Source organism: Lynx rufus, unplaced genomic scaffold (assembly GCF_022079265.1).
Source record: "Lynx rufus isolate CCGP_SWC_20201006 ecotype Redwood Valley unplaced genomic scaffold, mLynRuf1.p SCAF_3, whole genome shotgun sequence".
In the NCBI taxonomy this organism is placed as follows: domain Eukaryota; kingdom Metazoa; phylum Chordata; class Mammalia; order Carnivora; family Felidae; genus Lynx; species Lynx rufus.
In genome coordinates, this window is record NW_025814845.1 from 145,308,508 (window position 1) to 145,330,526 (window position 22,019).

Here is a 22,019-nt window from a genome sequence, read left to right on the forward strand (position 1 = left end):
GATCTGGAGACACACTCTTAGCTATGCGATTTTAATTAGTCACTTCTAGTGGAGAGCCTAGCAGAAGGAAGCATGCCTCCATCCAGAAAATGTAATGAGTTTCAGTTGGCATACTCCACCATGAACAGGGTGCACTTGTGAACAAGACCAGACAGATACAGTGGTTTGTGAGTTTTTGACACCTGGAGTTAGTGGTATTTGGGGATAATAAAAAGTCTGAGAAAACACACTTGGCTAGAGCTTAGTGAACTTAGACATTAGTGAAATTCCACCCCTCATTACATTAGAATAATAAAAGAGCAATAAGGTAATATTATTGATTTGAATATATGTCCCATAGTACTGCTGTTAGGGTTGCCGAAACAGAATACTACAGACTGGGTAACTTATACAACAGAAATGTATTTTCTTACGGTTCTGGAGGTTGGAAGTCCAAGATCAAGCTACCAGCAGGGTTGGTTTCTGGTGAGGTCTCTCTCCTTGGCTTACAGATGGCCATTTTCTCTCCATGTTCTCACATAGTATTTTTCTTATCTGTGCATGCATGAAGAGAAAGGGACCTTTAGTACTTCTTCCTCTTCTTAAAAGAACACCAGTCCTATGGATTAGTGCCCCACCCTTATGACCTCATTTAACCTTAAATACCTTCTTAAAGGCTCTGTCTCTAAATACAGAGCCTAATACAGAGGGTAATAAGTCAAGAATAACAAGAATTCTTTATCCCTAGAAATTTGATATGCATTTTAAGGATGGTTAGCATATTAATATATTTCATTTTTTATAAACACAAAAAGTGTTCAGGAGTTTTAAATGTGTATTTACTTTAAAAAGCTCAATGAAAATTTCTCAAGCAGTACAAACACAAAAGGACCATTTGACATCAAATGGCAAATAACAGAATGTTGTCACAGGGTTTTGTACCACAAACTATGCTCAGAGAAAAATTAGAAGCAATACATGAGTTTTTCTTTCCTGGACTGAATGACAGTTTTATGATGTGACTCAGCTGCAGTCAATAAGCTGTGATTCACCACAGTATCACTGATTTTCTTGTTTCTTTTTTCCTAGCTTTATAATCTATGTGTATGACAACTATTGATCATATTCTTAGTGGAGTCAAACTTGGCATTTTACCAAAGGCCAAGAAGTTGAAACAATATTGTGCTTTAATGTAGAATTTTGAAGCTGATGTTACATATAAACAAATCAGAGCACTGTTCAAATGCTGTAAGGCATTTCTAATGAAAATATAGTTAAAAATAACAAACTTCTTGATAAATTATGATTTCAAATTAGAAATGTAAAATAGTATAATGCAGATATGTGAAATATCATCAATTACCTTATTTTTATTTTTATTCCTGGTAGCCTAATCTGCATTATCAAATGTTTGTTATTTCACAGATATTTACCGAGGACCTACTATATGCCAATACATTCTAGGTACTGGAGCTAACAAAAAAGTAAAGAAAACAAATCATCTGACTTAATGAAGTTTACATTCTGTCTTTTGAAAAGTAACTGATTATGATTGGAAACATGGAAAGATAAATTTAAATTCAAGAAGCTGTTTCATACTTTCAATGATTTAATACACATAAATTTTGTCAAGGAAGCAAATGAAGGTGAATGACTAACAAGAATCCTGGCACTATCTAAACAAATACATCTGTACTAAATATAATTTTGTGTTTATATAATCATATATAAACATGTATATATACACATATATGTAGTATCACACATACTGTATATATATCAAAATTAACTACAGACTCAGAATTTAAAATTTAAAATTTAAAATTGAATGAGTCCATATGGATAGTCTTACTTCAACTTTTATGGAACACAGTTTATCATCCATAGGAGAAGTCATAAACAGCTTCTTGAAAATATCTTTTGGCTTATAATTAACTCATAATCACCTGGGAAAAAGTATTTCAAAGTTATTTTAAAAATATTATGGGGGCGCCTGGGTGGCTCAGTCAGTTGAGCATCCGACTTCAGCTCAGGTCATGATCTCACAGTTCGTGAGTTCGAGCCCCGCATCATGATAGGTCAGAGCCTGGAGCCTGCTTCAGATTCTGTGTCTCCCTCTCTTTCTCCCCTCCCCCATTCATGCTCTGTCTCTCTCTGTCTCTCAAAAATGAGTAAACATTAAAATTTTTTTTTAAATATTATGAACAAATTTTTTAGATTCCTAAATTTTAATTCATGCTCTAAGTTTTTTTTTTTATTTTTTAAATGTTTATTTTTTAGAGAGAGAGAAAGCAGGAGACAGAGCATGAGTAGAGGAGGGACAGAGAGAGAGCGAGAGAGAGAATCTGAAGCAGGTTCCAGGATGTGAGCTGTCAGCACAGAGCCAGATGAGGGGCTCAAATTCACAAGTTGTGAGATCATGACCTGAGCCAAAGTTGGATGCTTAACCAACTGAGCCACCCAGGCACCCCTAAGTTTAAAAATAATAGAAAAAAATTATGTGAGGTAATGAATTATATAAGAAATATATCACCCATAATTCTTCTAGGGAAAACCAATTAAAACTTTTTTGTATATTATACCTCACATGTATGTCTATAGGTATAAATTTTTATAAAAAATTATATTCATGTAATTGAAACATTTTCTTTATAAAGCATTAAGAAATTCCTAAAATATCAAAGATACAACTAAATAAATATTTTGACTTATTCCATTTTTAATAAAAAATAATAATCAAACTCCTTTAAAAAGGAGACTTTTTTTTAAAGTTTATTTATTTATTTTGAGGAATACAGAGCAAGCAAAGGAGAAACAGAGGGAGAGGGGGAGAGAGAGAATCCCAAGCAGGTACCACACTGTCAGTGTGGAGCCCAATGCAGGGATCAAACACATGAACTGTGACATTATTACCTGAGCAAAAACCAAGAGTCGGACACTTCACCAACTGAGCCACCCAGGGGCCCCTAAAAAGGAGACTTTTAATATAATAAGCAATATTTGTATGGTCACTTTTTGTGCATATCTGTTTATATTATAACTAGTAATTTCTTTTATCAGTTCTTGGAAGTAGTAGAATTAGTTGTAATAACACTAATCTCTTTTGGGGTTGTAATATTGATACCTATAATCAAGAATTTTTCTAGAGATATATTTAAATAAATGTAAAATTTTATATATTTTTAAAACCTGTAAGTAATGTATGAGAATATATTTTTTCACATCCTAAATTATACAGGGATTTAACTATTTTAGTTGACCAATAGATAAAAAGAGTTTGTTGAAATTTACATTTTTCTAATTAAGAAAAAAATTAATTATATTTTGATTCCTTTTTTTCACTTGAAATGTCACTACATATCAAATACCTTAAAATCTATGTGATTAATCTGACTCTCATTTTGCACTATAAACTACTTTATTTACTTACTATTGCTCCCAAAAACATTTTAAGACATGGTTGGGGAATTTTCTACTGTTTTCTTTCTTTCTTTCTTTCTTTCTTTCTTTCTTTCTTTCTTTCTTTCTTTCTTTCTAATGTTTTTTAATGTTTATTTATTTTTGAGAGAGTGAGACACAGAGTGTGAGCAGGGAAGAGGCAGAGAGAGAGGGAGGCACAGAATCTGAAGCAGGCTCCAGGCTCCCAGCTGTCAGCACAGAGCCTGACACAGGGCCTGAACCCATGAACTGTGAGATCATTACCTGAGTGAAATTGAATGCTTAGACTGAGCCACCCAGGTGCCCAACTACTATTTTTTTCTTAATTGATATTTTACCCATTTCTCTTTAAAAAATACTTTATAAAGATCAGATGAGATCAAGTGCTTTCAGGGAGGTATTGCCATAGACTGGTGAATGGATAAACTAGATGTGATATATATATATATATATATATATATATATATATATATATATATATAGGAATACAAATGGGCAATCAAAAAGAATGCAATCTTGCCATTTGCAACAACTTAGATGGAGCTAGAATGTATTTTGCTAAGTGAAATAAGTCATGCAGAGAAAGACAAATACTATATTTCACTCACATGTGGAATTTAAGAAACTCAACAGATGAACATAGGGGAAGGGAAAGAAAAATAAGATAAAATCAGAGAGTGAGGCAAACCATAAGAGACTCTTAAATACAGAGAACAAACTGAGATTGTTAGAGGGGAGGTGAGTAGGGGGATGGGGTAAATGGGTGATGGGCATTAAGGAGGGCACTTGTTGGATGAGCACTGAGTGTTATAAGTAAGTGATGAACCACTGGGTTCTACCCCTAAAATCAGCACTACAGTGTATGTTAACTAACTTGATTTAGTTAACTTCCCTCCAGCAACCTTGTAGCTTTTTGCCAGAGGGTACTCCATAGTACTTAGTTGATACAACAAAGTCAGAGCCTTTTGGAATTGGTGTATTAGTAAAAAACGGGCTGGGATAGCAGCCACATTTTCAGTGGAGTAATCCTAGATTGAAGAGAAAGCTACAGACTTTTAGCCCAAAGTGTTGCTTAATTTACAGGGGCTACAAAGGTAGAGTGTGCATGCCACGGCTTGCTGGACAGCTTCGAATGAAGGCTCTAGGTCTGGGTCCACTCAAAGAATGCTAATTTACAGGTTAGCCAATAGAGAAGACTAAGAAGAATGCTGAATGAAGCATGTACTGCCTCCAATTCTCAAATAGTTCAATCAGGTAGGTCTCCTTTTTGGTGGTGGGGGTCACAGTTTTTTTCCTGGACTGCTGAAAGGCCCTAACATTTGGAATCCACAGACACAGTCCCAAGATATTTTATTTGGCAAGCAAACTCCTGAATTTTGTCAGGGTTTATAAGCCACTCCTGCTAGTAGATGTGTGCTAATATCACATCAGGACCTTCAGACTGAAGTTCTGGCTTGTCAGTCAGGACATTATCTATATAGTAAAAACATTGGACATCAGAGGTGTCCTATATTCTGACCAATGCACTGGTGGCAAATGGCAGGGATGTTTAGATACCTCTTGAAGAGGACTAAAAACATTGGAATTCCATGCCACAGAAATATATATTAGTCTTGGTTCTTGGATACCAGTGGTATAGAAAATAAGGCCAGAGCAATGTCTAAGAGAGCATACCAAGTATCAGTAGTCTGCATAGTGCATTCAGTTACACTCAATATCTGGAACAGCTGGGACAGCGGATTTAGTTGGTGATAATCTCTGCAAACCTACAGCTCCTGTTGCTCTTTTAAAATGGCATACGTGGCTATTGCATGGAGATATTGTATCTCTTCTTGACTCTTCTGTCTTTAAGTTTTTAATTAGACTGTGATTCCCCATCTTCCCAAATTGTTCCTGTTAGACTCTCTGGGAGGGAATAGGAGGAAGCATTAGTATTGATTTACACATCCTAGTAGTACTTCTCAACCTGTGAATCTAACCAATTCAGCATATCCTATCTGTGCCTTTTGGGATCAAGAACAAGCTTGTAAGGCATTAATTTCTATTATATATTTACACATAGAAGTAATAACAGAAGTACATTGAACTGGGCCAAAGAACTCCACCCATTAAGTTATCTTAACTACTTTCCTCACTGTGAACCTTGAGCAAGCCCCATAGGTTGAATTCAGATGACCTCCCTCCTGAGACTGGATACAATAGCAATTTGAGTCCCTATATCCAATGGAGTCATAAAAGTTTGAATTTCTTCTCTCTCACAAATTCCTGTATATTTGGACAAGTACATACGTCCTTTAATTATCCTTGAACATGGATAGACCTCAGCCCCATTCCTAATGACCTTCTCCTTAAAGCAGCTGAATTCAAGGTAAGTGCTAAAAGGGATAAGGAGGCACTGAAGGAGAAAGGGGGCTCCACATCAGTAAGCAAGGTGCAATTACTTTCAGTTTTGAGAGGCTCGATGGCTGGCCACAGCTCAAGAAAAATAACTTCCAATGTTTTTGGTCTACACATTGCCCAATATTCTCATTGCTGATACATTTGTTTTCTAAATTTGTTTCTTTTTTTTTTTTAATTTTAAAATGTTATTTATTTTGAGAGAGAGAAATCACAAGTGAGGTTGGTACAGAGAGAGAGGAGAGAGAGAATCTCCAGCAGGCTCCACACTGTCACTGCAATGTTCTCCCCCTTTGAGGGGAGGATTTATTTTAATTTTTTAATGTCTCTTTCCAGTCAACTCAGTTAGCACTGGAGGATCTCATAGAATATGATCCTTCTATTTGTTCTTCCAGTAATTTAATTTGTGTCCTCAAACTAGAATGAGAAGGGGTAAGGAGCTAAAAGAAAAAGCCCAGTGTGGGGCTCAAACTCACGAACTGTGAGATCATGACCTGAGCCAAAACCAAAAGTTGGACGCTCAACCGACTGAGCCACTCAGGTGCCCCTTTGTTTCTTGAATTAATTGATATTCACTCTGTGAAAACTTATCAAATATATGCTTTTATGGCTTATTTCTAGTAACCAGAAAATTTCCTTTAAAAAATCTATTAATATTTACTAAGCTGATTTCTTTCATATGCTTCCATTGTTTTCTGTACCCAACCTTACTCTGTGTCCCAGAAGGCTAAACTACAAAGGTTGTATCAGTGAATTCTTTGTCTTCCTGCTTCCAACAATGTGTCAAAGGAAGAAGCTTTAAAGTCAAAGGAAAGCCTTGACAGAAGATCCAGAGAGGAAGAAAAAAATAGGAGAGCGAAGCAGTATATTAATAGATGACTCCCTTCATGCAAGATTCCTCCAGTGGGCTACATCCTCCACTGAAGGTCAAATCTCCTATTACATGGGCCTTTTAACCTATTCTTTGTTTCTCTTGTGGGTGCTAGCAGTAGATTACTGCCCTATGTCATGTGGTTTTCCTAAATCCTAGCCAATTATTTGCCAATAATTCTTCATAAAACCTCTCTTCAAGTTACCCAAGTTGGGAGTACTCATACTCTTCCTATGAGTAAAACATATTTTATTCATCTATATATATAATTTAATATTCATTGTAAAACTTTAAAGGAAGTATGATTAGCACTGAAGGAACTTAGAACTAGAGAGGTTAAAAAACATTTCCAAAGTAACAGAAATTGAACTCAGTGTTAATTCTAATTCTAATTCTATAGCCTGTATTCTTCCTATTTAACAAGTGTGATGAAACAATAGATTTTCTTCCTTACCAGCAACATGAAGTATATCATGTTATCATTACATTTAGATTTTACCTTATTATTGCTCTGAAATACATGACTTATAAAATTTCACAATTATAAATAAACTACAAAATATAACATGTAGGAAATAATTACTAAACTTTACAAACATTAGACTATACTTAAGCTCTTTGTTTTTTATTCTCAGAAAATCCATAAATTACATTCTTTTTTAGGTCGGACTCATTTATTTGAGATACGGAACATTAAATTTGTTTGTCTGTATTTGCTTTTTAAACATCCAGATGATTTTGTGTGATTTAAAATCTTAAGAGACTGGTAATATAATGACAGTACTTTGAAGTATAGAAGGCAGAATGCAAATGCTAAAAGATTTTGCTTTAAACTAAAACACTGTATACAGTTGATCATATTGTTTCTGTAAGCCTGTTTAAATGTTATGTTTATATCCAAGCATTTCTATTTTGAGTGTGTATACTTTCCCCAAGGAATAGTGTTTATACTGCTATCTAGTTTCTGGTTATTACAGTTGTTTTGAATTCTGACACAAAACACTGACCTCTGACTCTTTTTTTTTTTTTTTTTGATTAAAGATGTCTTGAAACTTGTTTCTTCCTATTATATTAAATTGGGATTTCCTCCTTCAAATATCATACTTGTGTGTATGCCTAGTTGTAAATATTCTATTCTATTCTCAAAGGATTCATAACTTAAAACAACAACAACAAAACAAAACTGAGTGTCAAAGGGACAGTGTGTGAAGCCTATGAGGGGAGAATTTATTTTAATTTTTTAATGTTTCTTTCCAGTCAACTCAGTTAGCACTGGAGGATTTAATAGAATATGATGCTTCTATTTGTTCTTCCAGTAATTTAATTTGTCTCCCCAAACTAGAATGAGAAGGGGTAAGGAGCTAAAAGAAAAAGTGATTTTTTTTTGAGATATCAAGTCACACATAAAAATAAATGATTTGCCTCAAAATGCAAATCTGATTATGTCACATTTATCTTTAAAATATACTAATGGGGGCACCTGGGTGACTCAGTCTGTTCAGTGTCTGACTTTGACTCAGGTCATGATCTCACAGTTTGTGAGTTCAAGCCCCATGTCAGGCTCTGTGCTGACAGTGCAGAGCCTGGAGTCTGCTTTGGATTCTTTGTCGCCTTCTCTCTTTGCTCCTCCCCCACTCATGCTCTGTCTCTCTGTCTCTCAAAAATAATAAGTAAACATTAAAAAACTTTTTTAATGTATCAATGGGTTTCATATGCTCTTAGGATAAAGATTAAATAAAGTCTCTCCCAATGCTGATAAGCTCTTTGATTCTGCATTTCCCCTCATTGATGTTCTTTTAGCACCACTATTGTGCAGTGATTCTCCCTGATTCAAGCCTTTGCATATTCTGTTACTCCATCTGGAATACTATCCACCTATTCTTCAATTAAATTTTATGTCCTTCTAATTTTATCCTAAGCTTTCTTTCCTAACAGGAGTTTACATCATAGCCCTTGTCCTAAGCTCCCGTAAGACCATGATTCATATTTTCAGGACATCTTAGTTTGTATGTATAGATTCATTAGTGTAGTTATTGGTTTAATGTCAATTTCTCTGTCTAGTAGGTGAGCTCCTTGAACAGAGGTACCATATCTATTTTTCCCTTGCTCTTTATTTCCAGATACAATACACTGGTTCTTAGAATGCCCTATGAATGTTATCTTGATATTGCACAGTATAAGTTGAAGTGAGGGACATTCCTGATATCTCATTCTTCTCCTCAAATTGAGGTCCCCAAACTCCCTGATTGCACTAGTGCCTGATATTGTTAATCAACTACCAAAGAAAGGAAGAAATATAATATTTATATAATTATAAATATAAAATAAATTTATATTAAATTTATATTATTTATTTGTTTATATTAAATACATTTATATTAAATTTACTTATATTAAAATATATTAATATATATTTATAATTACAATGGCAACATGTTCTGGTGTAACTGAACACTGAAGGGTAAGTAAAGAAGTAAGTATCCTCTTAGTTGCAGGTCAAATACATGGAGTTTATGAGTGACTTCAGAGTCTATATGAAAAATCATTTCAACAATAATCTAATTAAAATTTTTTTTAATTTATTTATTTTGAGGGAGAGAGAGACAGAGTGCAAGCCGAGGAGGGGAAGAGAGAGAGGGAGACACAGAACCTGAAGCAGGCTCCAGGCTCTGAGTTGACAGCACAGAGCCTGACATGGGGCTCAAACTCACAAACCGTGAGATCATGACCTGAGCTGAAGTCAGATGCTTAACTGACTGAGCCACCCAGGCACCCCACCAATAATCTAATTTTAATTATCATCTGTATGCTAACCACTGCAACACTAGCTGGTATGAAAGTGAATCAGAAAGACAGATTATGTTATGCAACATTGTGTTACAACAGGAAAGTAAATACAGATGCAGAAGTCACTTATTTCCTGAGAAATTATCCAGGAAAGGCCTCATGTGTAAAATGAAACCTGTAGCTGGTTAGAAGACAGACATGGTCAGAGGGAGGTAGGAATGTTGGTGAAGGGTATTTCAGGCAGAAGAATTAGCATATGCCTCATCTAAGTATAAGCCTGAGAGATAAAATGGCCTGGCAAAAGTCAAATATCTCAGGAATAAAAAGGGTGAGGTCAAGAATAGCCTAAGTTGAAGCTAGAAATACTGGTAATGGAAGTCTCTTAGAAGGGATTCTCACAAGTTATGGCATGAGTTTGTATCTATTCTGATACTTATGAAAAGGCATTGATTTCTTTTAAGCAAGAGAATGAAGTTATTAATCCTTATTAAATATTTCACTCTGGCTTCTTTGTGAAGATATATTTTAAAAAACAAGATTGAAGGCAAGGAGAGCATACACAATTCTGTTGCTTTATTCCTTGTGAATGATGCTTATAATCCACAGAGAAATGATGAATGGTGATGTGTGTTTATGGGAGATATTTCAGGGGGAGAAAGGACAAAGCACTGTGATTGATTTGTCAATGAGGGGTCCTCACTGAACTTCTTTTACAGCCAAAGACTAAGAAAATTTAGGCCGTATATAGCAGTTATCCAAATATGGCTGGTGAATACTAAGGAGCATGTATTTTCATGCTACTTAATATACTTTCTGGATGATGCTAGTGGGGATAAGTTCCTGAAGAAAAAAAAAATTCTTTGAGGAGGAAATGTAGTTCTCTTTCCTCCAAAAAAAGAGGGAATTGAGAAAGTTATGAATCATTATATCAGAGTACATAGAACATCTGGACATAGTAAGTGGTTTATATGTACTTATTACTATTATTACAGATAGATAATTACTATTTCACAGACTGGTTGAAAAGGTCAACTTTATTAACTAAATTGGCTCTGTATTCTTATACTTCTTCCTCTCTTAGTATTCTTTCTACCTTTTATTGGTGACATCTGTGTTCTGTTTTTATTTATCCTCTGAGATATTTATTGTATTTAGTCAAAGCTGCTGATTTTTGCTTATGTTTGGGTTTTATCTGTGCACACCCTGTGCCCTATTTTCATAGGCACTTATTCAAGAGAAGAAAAAATAAAAAACACTGACTATATAACTTTATATCCCAAAACCTATCTGATGGTCAATTTATTCATATCTGGCATGAGACTATTGGCAAAAATTTTTAAAAAATATATATGTATGTGAAATTCTTGACTGACAGTGATAAAGGCTACTGTTATTCAATAAAATCACTGGAAAGGACAGAATATATAAGGCTAAAAAATAAATGAAATGACCTTAAACTGATGAAGGAATATTTGGACCATATTAACACTCAAGGTTGTTATTGCTTTCATATTTAACTCACTGAAACTTTCTAAGAATATATTATTTTTGGCATTCAACAGCTGAAAAATCTAAGGCATAGAGATATTAAGTAAATTGTTCAATGTCAAAAAATTAGCAGGTGATAAACTCAGTCTGGCTAATTTGAAGTCTGGATTAGCAACCTAAATTTACGTATGTGTATATATGAACATAATATATATATATAAATATATATATAAATGTATATAATAAATGCACATATATATATGTATATATAATATATATGGGGAGAGAGAGAGCAATATATTAAGCATTTTCCTAAACACTCCATATGTCCCAGCTGCTGAGTTGAAGCTAATCAGTAGGTAATTGTCATAGAAAATGTTCCTAATTGAAGATACCTGAAAGTATGAGAACATGAATTTGGGGGGCACCTACATGGCTCAGTTGGTTAAGCATGTCTTGATTTCAGCTCAGGTCATGATCTCCTGGTTTGTGAGATCCAGCTCCCATGCTGACAGTGTGGAGCCTGCTTGGGATTCTCTCTCCCTCCCCCACTTGCTCTATCTCTTTCCCTTTCTCAAAACAAATAAACTAAAAAAATAATTGTAAAAAAGAACAGGAATTTGGTGGCAAGAAATGTATCAATGAATCATGTGTCAAACAGTAAATTCAACTTTTTTTTTTTCTCAACTTACTATATGTCCTGCCTCTGGTATCGGTAGGCAAGGCAATTCAAAATCTGTACTATTGAAAATAATTGGAAAAGCTGTTTTAAATATTAAAAAAAATATGTCTGAGGCACTGGAGAACTGATAAAGCAGTGAAAATGTATGAAGCAAGAACCAAAAGAAAGAAGGAAGCATAAAATGGTAAATCTCACATTTGGTGTCACATGTGCTAAAACCAAAGGCATACTCCTCCAGAGGTGGCCAAAGAATTGAAAAACTTAAAATACATATCCAAAATACCACAGGACTGGGGGGAGCCTGGGTGGCTCAGTCAGTTAGGCGTCCAACTTCGGCTGGGGTCATAATCTTGCAGTTCGTGAGTTTGAGCCCTGCATGGGGCTCTGTGCTGACAGCTCAGAGCCTGGAGCCTACTTCAGATTCTGTGTCTCTCTCTCTCTCTGCCCCTCCCCTGGTGTGTGTGTGTCTCTCTCTCAAAAATAAATAAACGTTAAAAAAAAATCTCACAGGATTAGAGTGTCTGGGTGGCTTAGTCAGGTAAGGTCTGACTTCAGCTCAGGACATGATCTCACAGTTCATGAGTTCCAGCCCCACATGTGGCTTTCTGTTGTCAGCACAGAGCTCCCTTTAGACCCTCTGTCTCCCTTTCTCTTTGCCTCTCTCTGTCTCAAAAATAAATAAACATTAAAAAAAAAAAACTCACAGGACCAAGAAGGTAAATTGAAATCCAGGGCCCACCTTCAAAAAACACTTGGAAAGCACTCCCACCCTCTGACTTTGTTTTGTGACCCAGAAAGGCTATAAAAGAGGAGTAAGAATGAACAATAAATAAATCAGCCCTTGTAAAGACTGAAGGCCTGACTGGATTAAAGCATTCTGGAATTGTTACTAGCTCCAGCTCCCTATGTATAGCAAAGATAAATTCTTTAAATGATAAATAATACTATATTAGCCCCTGAATTATGTCTATATATATTTCTTCACATATAATATTAAGGTTGCTTTACAAAAAACAAAAAAACAAAACAGGCATATGAGGAAACATGAAAACATGATCAAAAGAGACAAAAATAATCAAAAACAGACACAAAGTGTACCCAGTAAATTGAGGTATTTAGAATAGACCTTAAAATATGCATGGACCTATAAAACAAGTCTGATAATGTAATGCCCCCGATTTCAAATCCGAGAGACCACCAAGGAGCTGATACCAATGCAAACGCACGAGGGTTTATTTGCAAGCTCGAGCTTGGGCCCAAGTATACCCGACACAGCCGAGCAGGGACTTGGACACCTAGGTTAAGAGACGTAGCAGTTTTATGGGGGCCAGTGGCCAATGAGATTGTAACACACACAGAAAGTTGCACATTCATGTCAGTCCACACTCAGGTGGCCAATTGAATTACAGTTTACCCTATAGTAACTGTTTGAACTGGCCTATCACTCTGGTCAGAATTGGCGCTCAAGTTTGGCGGGCAAAAGGCAGGGTTTACATTCTTTGGTGGTTAGGGGTTCCTATTCCTATATGAGCCAGTTTCCAGTAAGGGTGTGCTCAGCAGCTTGACTAGGGCGGGGGAGTGTCTTAAGCAATAAGTAGGTCATGTGGGGGTTATACATGAGATGTGGGTGTAGCACAAAATGGAGTCAGTCTTGCTCTGCTTGTCCAGGGGTAGGGGATTTTTGTTAAATTCCTTGGATCCCACAATAACATTGGCAAATAAGCAGAATATATAAAAAACTGGAACTCTAGAACTAAAAAATTTAAAAAATTGTAAATTCAAAGGATGGAGATAGGGCCTAGCCATGGCAAAAAAACAAAAGTAATAAGATGGAAAACAGATGAGGAAAAAATATTTTAAAAAAATTAAAAAAATATTTAAAAGTCCAGATATAGAGAAAAATATAAAATATAGAAAATAACCTAAGGGACATAAGGATTATAACGTAAAAGTCAAAGCGATGTGTAAAGGAAATCCCAGAGGAGGACTGGAGAGATGGATTAAAATAGTTGAAAAGGCCATGGCTTCCAAAATTGCAAAAAATAACAAAGCACAGATTTAAGACACTCCTACATACACCAACCAGGTAAAAGAAAAGTAGAAACAAAGAAAAGCATACCTAAACATATCAGAGCTAAACAATATATTTAAATATATATATGCAAGAGTAAAACTTTGACATAAAATTTATTTTCAAAGGGTCAATAAGACTGACAATGTTTTCTCAACTAAAACAATGTTATGTCTGAAGACAATGAAATATTATTGCTAATGTACTCAAAAAACTAAGTTCTAACATAGAATGTATAGCTAGCTAAAACAACCAACAAGCATTAAGATGAAAAAAAAGACATGTTCAGAAAAGCAAAAATGGAGAGAAATTGTTACCAGCAAATTTACATTAAAGAAAATATCATAATATTATATTCAGAAGAAAAATATTTCCAGAAGAGAACTTGTAGATTCAAGAAGGAATGAAAAATAACAAAGTTAAATGTGCATGTAATGGTAAATACTTTGCATATTTAAAGAAATAATAATAATAAAAAGAGAGTGAGTAATAAATATATATGGTCATTTTTCTTCTAGTATGCTGGGGTAAGCTTGAGAGTAATCCTCATGCAGTTAATAACTATTCTGAACAAAATACAGAAACTTGTTTCTTCCTTTTAACCGGAGGGAAGATAAAAATCCCAAATTAATCAACATTTCAAGAACTAAAGAAAGGAACCCATTGTCAACAGAAAATAAAATCAAAAGCTCAATATTGAAATTAGCAATTAGCATACAAGGATTTTAAAGCAACTATAATATGTACTTTTGATGAAATAAAGAAAAATATATTCTCAGTTCTTAAAGAGTAGGAAGTCTCAGGGGAGAAATACTAACTATGAAAAAGAATCCAGTGGAAATTCTAGAGATAATTTAAAAAATAGCAAATTTTTCAAATTTAAAAAATAGCAAAAAAAAAATAGCATTGGGATGTACAATAAATGAATGGCGATAACAGAGAAGAGACTTAATAAATTTGATGAAAGACTAATAGAAATTATACTATTTAAGGAATCTAGAAAAGTAAACAACCATACAGGGAATTATTAAACAGTATCAAAACAGTGAACACGCACACACTTTGAATTCTAGAGTGAGAACACCGCAGAAGAAAACTTGGAAGAACAATGTCAGAATTTTCCTAATTTAATGAAAAAAGAAATTTACATATTTATGAAGGTCATCAAATTCCCAGAACAAAAAACATATGAAGACATCCATGCTTTGTGTCATAATACTCAAACTAATGAAAACAAAGGATAAGATCTTAAAAAGCAGAAATAGAACACAACAGGAAAACAATAATTCCGGTATTTGCTAATTTCTTATCAAGAACTTTAGAAGCCAGAAGTCAACAGAACTACTTTCTGAGGTGCTAAAAGTAAATCTGTCAACATAATACTCTGTATCAAGCACATATTCTTCAAGAAGTAATGCAAAATAAAGATATATTAAGATACAATAAAACTATAGTCTGGATATCCTTTATTTCTAATTCTTGCCTAGTGCACTGAATACAACCCTGGCATAATGTTGAATCGAAGTGGGGAGAGCAGACATTTTTGCCTTGTTCCTAATCTCAGGGAAAAAGCATAACAGTATTTTGCCACTAAATGTGTCAGCTGTAGATTTTGTGTGTATGCCTTTATCAGGTTGAAGATGGTTCATTCTATTTTTAGTTTGAAAAGAGTTTTAATCAAGAATAGTTGTTGGATTTTGTGAAACAGTGTTTTCATCATCATCTTTGAAATAATCCCATAATTTTATTTTTTCAGTCTGTTAACATGATGAAATATATTTATGGTGTGTTTTTGTTTTTGTTTTAATGTTTGTGTTTGAGAGAAAGCACAAGCTAGGGCAGAGGCAAAGAGAGAGGGGGACAGAGGACACTAAGCAGGCTCTGTATTGACAGCAGAGCCTGATGCAGACCTTAAACTCACAAACCTTCTGAAGTCAGAGGCTTAACTGACTGAGCCACCCAGGCTTCCCTATCTATTGTTTTTATAAAATTTAAGTCATTCTTGCATTTGCTGATGTCAACTCCATTTGGTCAGAATACAGTATTTTTCACATATTTTTGGATATTCTAAGTATTTTAAATATTATGAGATGTTACAAAGAGTGTTTTTATGTTCATGAGGGATATTGGTCTATACTGTTTTCATTAATATTTTTGTCTGCTTTTGTTTTCTCAGAGATGAGTTGGGCAGATTTACTCTGCTTAAATTTTTCTGAAGAGTTTGATAATATTTTATTTAATCCAGTTTTTTTTTTGTTTTTTTGTTTTTGTTTTTTGGGGGTTTTTGTTTTGTTTTGTTTTGTTTTTGGAAAGTTCATCAATAAAGCCATCATGATCTGGAGGATTCTTTCTGAGTAGTTTTTTAAGTATACATTATTTGTTGATTAATATTTGGTTACATGGTTACATTAAGAACGAGCTTTCGATTTCATTGTGTTGCTGGTGAACTGGGGAGACCCTGGGCCCTGAGATCTTAATTCAGCCCATCCCAAATATATCATCAAAGGTTCTTGGTCTCATCAGGAGAAAGAATTCAGGAACAGATACAACACAGTGGACAATAGCAACACAAGTGGCAAAGTTTACTAAAGCAAAAGTATACTCTGGAGATGTGAGAGCTGGCAAGGTCAAGAGAAAAAGAGAGAGCTTCACACCCTGGGGTTTGGGTTTCTGTCTTTTGTAGGCAGTTATTAACAAGGGGGTGAAAGATTCCTTTCTTTCTTATTTGGTCAGGGGTTTCACCATCTTGGGTCTGTCTGGTTAGATCCAGCTGCCAGGACAGGCCTCCAACTTTCCTGATAACTGGCCATGACTTCCTCTTTGCTGGCTTCCAGGTAGCCTGTTAGAACCTAACTAACAACCTAATCCACAATTGATTTACTCCTATGTTTTCTATTTCATTTTTTTCTCATATCTTTATGCTTTGCATTTAATTTGTTCTAAAGAAATTAAGCTGAGAATTGAGACCATTGGCTGCTTCTTTTTTCTACCTAATCCTTAGTGCTATAATTTTCCATCTAAGTACTACCATAGCTTCATCCTACCAGAGTAAGTTCAATGACTTCATTTAAATAAAAATTCTTAGGAATCAAACTGGGAAGAAAATCTGTTGCTCACAGTTCTATTTACATAGGCAATAGGGTAATGGCCCAACTCCTCTTGCTTTTCCAAATGTCACTTTTATAATAATTACACTGCTGATCTTCTTTGCCCTAATTATGATTTTCTAATTTTCTGATCTTGGCGATTTTTAGTCGTTTCTCAAGAAACACACATACACACATACAACTCATAACTTGGACACGGCAGTCATAGTTTTGGGATGAGATGTAGAATTTGCAAAGACTTGGGATTCTTTCCATAAAAGCCAGAATTATTTCTTATTTACCAATTTAAATATTTTATGGACTAGGGCAGGAATGCCTACAGAGAAGTTCTTGGAAAAGGTCCTTGATCTTATGGTCAGTCTACTTGGAAGAGATACAAGTCATGTACCGCTTATTTTTCCCAAACTTATCAATCAAATAAATTGGTCCAATTTAGTAAAAGGGTAAAGAGAGGCCAGGCATTATTGAGTTTGTTCAACATAAAAAATAACATTAGGAATGAAGAAAAATTATTTTTCTAAGTTCCCTACTTTTTGTTTGTCTCAATTATCTATTGAGATTAAACATTAAACCTGTGATTAACCAGGTTATGGCTCTGTCTGGAAGCAGAGGCATTAGTCCTAGTCCTACCCTTTTAAATCCACACTGCTAAAACAATAACTTGTTTTTATATAGTACTGAGATTCCATCAACCGCATTAGATTTTGCCTTAAAAATCTCTGAAATGCATCTGGACAAAATATTAATCCTATTAACCTGAAGACTACACCATTTCCAAACCTGTAACTTCATTTCCTGTTATATTTTTTAGTTCATATTATGATATGCCATATGATACAATATGTTCATGATAAGTTTTACATTATCAAATGCTACAATAAGGACCATCTAATGAAAATGCACATTGACACTGTAGAATTACTACAGCAGCTACAAAATGCCCCCAGATCCTAGAATAAGATTAAAACCTATGAAGCAAGGGTGCCTGGGTGGCTCAGTGGGTTAAGAGGCTAACTTCAACTCAGGTCATGATCTCACAGTTCATGAGTTCCAGCCCTGCTTTGGGCTCTGTGCTGACAGGTCAGAGCCTGGAACCTGCTTCGGATTCTGTCTCCCTCTCTCTCTCTTCCTCTCCCCTGCTCATGCTCTGTCTCACTCTCTCTCAGCATTAAATACACATTTAAAAAATTGAAAAAAAGAGAAAAAAAAAACCTAAGAAGCAAAATCCTTTGCAAGTTAAAGTCTCACTAACAAAGAAAGTAAATTCTGAGATCAAAACTTTTCATTTGTGAGTAAAAAAGACCTTGGTCTCTTTTGCTCCCATTTCCTTGTTTTACTCAATTTTTTAGTTGGAGAAATTCTGAATATATGGTTAGAATTAGGATTACTGCAGTGAGGACTACCATGAGTTTGCCTGTTGTTCTTTATGGATAGCTAACTTTGCATTAATTCAATGTTAAGTCTCAAATAGACCTCCATTTTAAAGATTCCAAGTAATTATTAGGGTACATACAATACCAAATACTAGAAACACTCAGTGATGAACTTTAGAAAATAAGCAAACCCCAAACCTTAGAATTTTTATTCAGTGAAGTTATGTTTTTATAAACTTAGTTGTTAATGCCACCAAAGGCTTTTGCAAAACTTCAAAGATAAATGAGGGCAAAATATTTTGTTTATTTTCACTAGGGTGCCATTCAATGCTAGTTGTCTAGCATTGAAACCAGTATTATAAATAAAGGGAAATAGAGAAATTAGGAAAAAATAAGGGGAAAAATCCTAGAAAAAGTGTTTTTTTTTGTTGTTGTTGTTGTTATACAAAAAACTTTCAATTTCTGTTTCAACTGAAAATCATTTTTCTTGCACTGAGTGCTAAATTCAGTATAAATTTGGAAAACCACATGAATTCAAGTTTATTCCCTCCACTATTCCCTAGTGTTCTCTGATGACTACTCAAAACAACATTAAAAAAGAAAAAAAAAACATAATTAGGGCACCCTAGTAATACTACATATATTTAAATGTCAAATTAGAACCTTGTACGATACATACTTATGCTCTATCATATGTATGGTATTTAAGCATATGATATATGGTATATAATTTATCCATTTAAAGACCCCTCTGGCAAGTGTAGTGAGAAATTCAATAATAGTAGTAAACAATGTTCAACTTTGTAATGTCTAAAATTCTTGGATACAGGAAGTCTTTTTTCTATATTTGAATCCTGTCTTTGTTATGGCTCCTTATCGTGGACTTTAGGACCTCAATTTTTTTGAGTCACAAGGCCATGAAAGTTAAAAATCAAGTGGTATAGGGGTGCCTGGGTGGCTTAGTTGGTTGGGCGTCCAACTTCAGCTCTGGTCATGATCTTACAGTTCGTGGGTTCGAGCCCCGCGTCAGGCTCTGTGCTGACAGCTCAGTCTGGAGCCTGCTTCAGATTCTGTGTCTCCCTCTCTCTCTGCCCCTCCCCTGCTCAAGCTCTGTCTCTGTGTCTCTCAAAAATAAATAAACATCAAAAAAATTTAAAAAAATAAAGTGGTATACATGGATGTTTTATATATATTTGTATTACATAATATGCAGCGAAGGGACAAAAAAATTTAATGTTTCTCATCCTGACCATGTAAGAAGCTTCTTTATCCTGCTTCTAATTTGCTTCTCCAAGTTTTATTCTTTATTTATGTTTTATGGATTAATACAAATAACTAGACATTGGGAACTTTATTTATTTTTTTTTCTCAATTTTCACAATAAAGTTTATTGGAAAACCCATTGGTTAGAAAAATCAACTTCCCTTCCCCAATAATGTTTTCTTTTTTTTTCCTTTGATGTTAGCACTTTGAGCTAGCTTTCTATTAGAATTTTATTTATTTATTTATTTATTTATTTATTTATTTATTTATTTTTTATATATATGAAATTTATTGACAAATTGGTTTCCATACAACACCCAGTGCTCATCCCAAAAGGTGCCCTCCTCAATACCCATCACCCACCCTCCCCTCCCTCCCACCCCCCATCAACCCTCAGTTTGTTCTCAGTTTTTAACAGTCTCTTATGCTTTGGCTCTCTCCCACTCTAATCTCTTTTTTTTTTTTTTCCTTCCCCTCCCCCATGGGTTCCTGTTAAGTTTCTCAGGATCCACATAAGAGTGAAACCATATGGTATCTGTCTTTCTCTGTATGGCTTATTTCACTTAGCATTACACTCTCCAGTTTCATCCACATTGCTACAAAAGGCCATATTTCATTTTTTCTCATTGCCACATAGTATTCCATTGTGTATATATACCACAATTTCTTTATCCATTCATCAGTTGATGGACATTTAGGCTCTTTCCATAATTTGGCTATTGTTGAGAGTGCTGCTATGAACATTGGGGTACAAGTGCCCCTATGCATCAGCACTCCTGTATCCCTTGGATAAATTCCTAGCAGTGCTATTGCTGGGTCATAGGGTAGGTCTATTTTTAATTTTCTGAGGAACCTCCACACTGCTTTCCAGAGCGGCTGCCCCAATTTGCATTCCCACCAACAGTGCAAGAGGGTTCGACATTGGGAACTTTAATGTTAGAGCCAAAAAACTGCAGTCCACCTGCCTTACTCTAAGGATCTGAGCATGCTGTGTCAAATTTACTGCTTAGAGGAGAGCAATGGAGATGCCATGCTTTGTTCTGACCAACCAGCTTTCAAAAGAGGAAGAAAGGTCTGACCCTTTAGCAATACCAGCCTAGAGTTGGCCAACTCACAGTAGAGAAAGCCTGATTGAAGCAGGAAAATTTTCTGGAGAAAGGATATAGAAGATCTAAACCAAGCAACCAGTTTTTCTTCCTGCCTCCTATTCCCTTCCCTGGCTATAGCATTTCCAAACCTTAAAGCCTTGACCTCTGGCTTTTCAATTTTTTGTTTTTCAATTTTTCTCTTAGGTAAGTCGGACAGGCTGAGGAGGGCTACAGTGGGGAGGGTTTCACTTATCAATAGATAAGGCTCTGTCAAATCCTTTACTCTCCACAATAAGGTTTTTTTTTTGTTTTTTTTTTTTTTTTTTTTTTTTTTTTTTATGGAGAATACTCCAGGACTATTGTATTATGGCTACTCTTTCCCCACACCAGAGACAGGAGGGAATCTTTCTCAGATCCCCATCATCAAAACTTGATGAATGTCTTGGAGGGAAAGTTCGTGAAACTATAGGGTCTGTAGCTAACATTGCAGCTCCCAAGCGTCTCTTGTTCTCATCCTAGTTACCATGCTAGGTTCACTCAGCCTTCATCAATTCACCAACATGAGTACTTAAGTTTCTACCATTTTTTTTTAATTTAAATTCAAGTTAGTTAATATACAGAGTAGTCTTGGTTTCAGGTGTAGAGTCCAGTGATTCATCTCTTACATATGACACCCAGTGCTCATGCCAAAAGTACTTTCCTCAATGCCCATCACCCATTAAACCCATCCCCCAACCTATCTCACCTCCAGCAACCTTCATTTGTTCTCTGTATTTAACAGTCTTGTATGGTTTGCCTCCCTCTCTTTTATCTTGCTTCCCTTCCCCTATGTTCATCCATTTTGTTTCTTAAATTCCACATATGAGTGAAACCATATGGCATTTCTTTCTCTGTCTGACTTTACTTCGCTTTAGCATAATACCCTAGTTCCATCCATGTTGTTGCAAGTGGCAAGATTTCATTCTTTTTGATCACTAAGTAGTATTCCACTTCTTCTTTATCCATTCATCAGTTGATGGACAATGGATATTTATCCAGTAGATGCTGTCCAGTTGATGGCTCTTTCCATAATTTTGTTATTGTTGATAAACAATATAAATGTTTCTACCATTTTATGGCTCTAGTGACTCCTGATCTAGGTTAGCAGATTTCTGGATGCACCTGTTTCCCCAGATTTCATGGTGAAATTTTGCCCTATGACCTCAGTACTTTGACATATCCAAGAAAAGTCACTGAAATTTAGTTTGTTCACTTTTTCTTATGGCAAAAATGGGAGTATCAGGAATAATGGCACCCAAATACTTTACATGTTCAAACTGAAATTAGAAGTCACCACCATACTTTTGGACTTAACAAAAGCCACAGAAGAAGGAACTTTGGAGGAAGGAAGGAAGGAAGGAAGGAAGGAAGGAAGGAAGGAAGGGGAAAAGAAAGAAAGAAAGAAAGAAAGAAAGAAAGAAAGAAAGGGAGGGAGG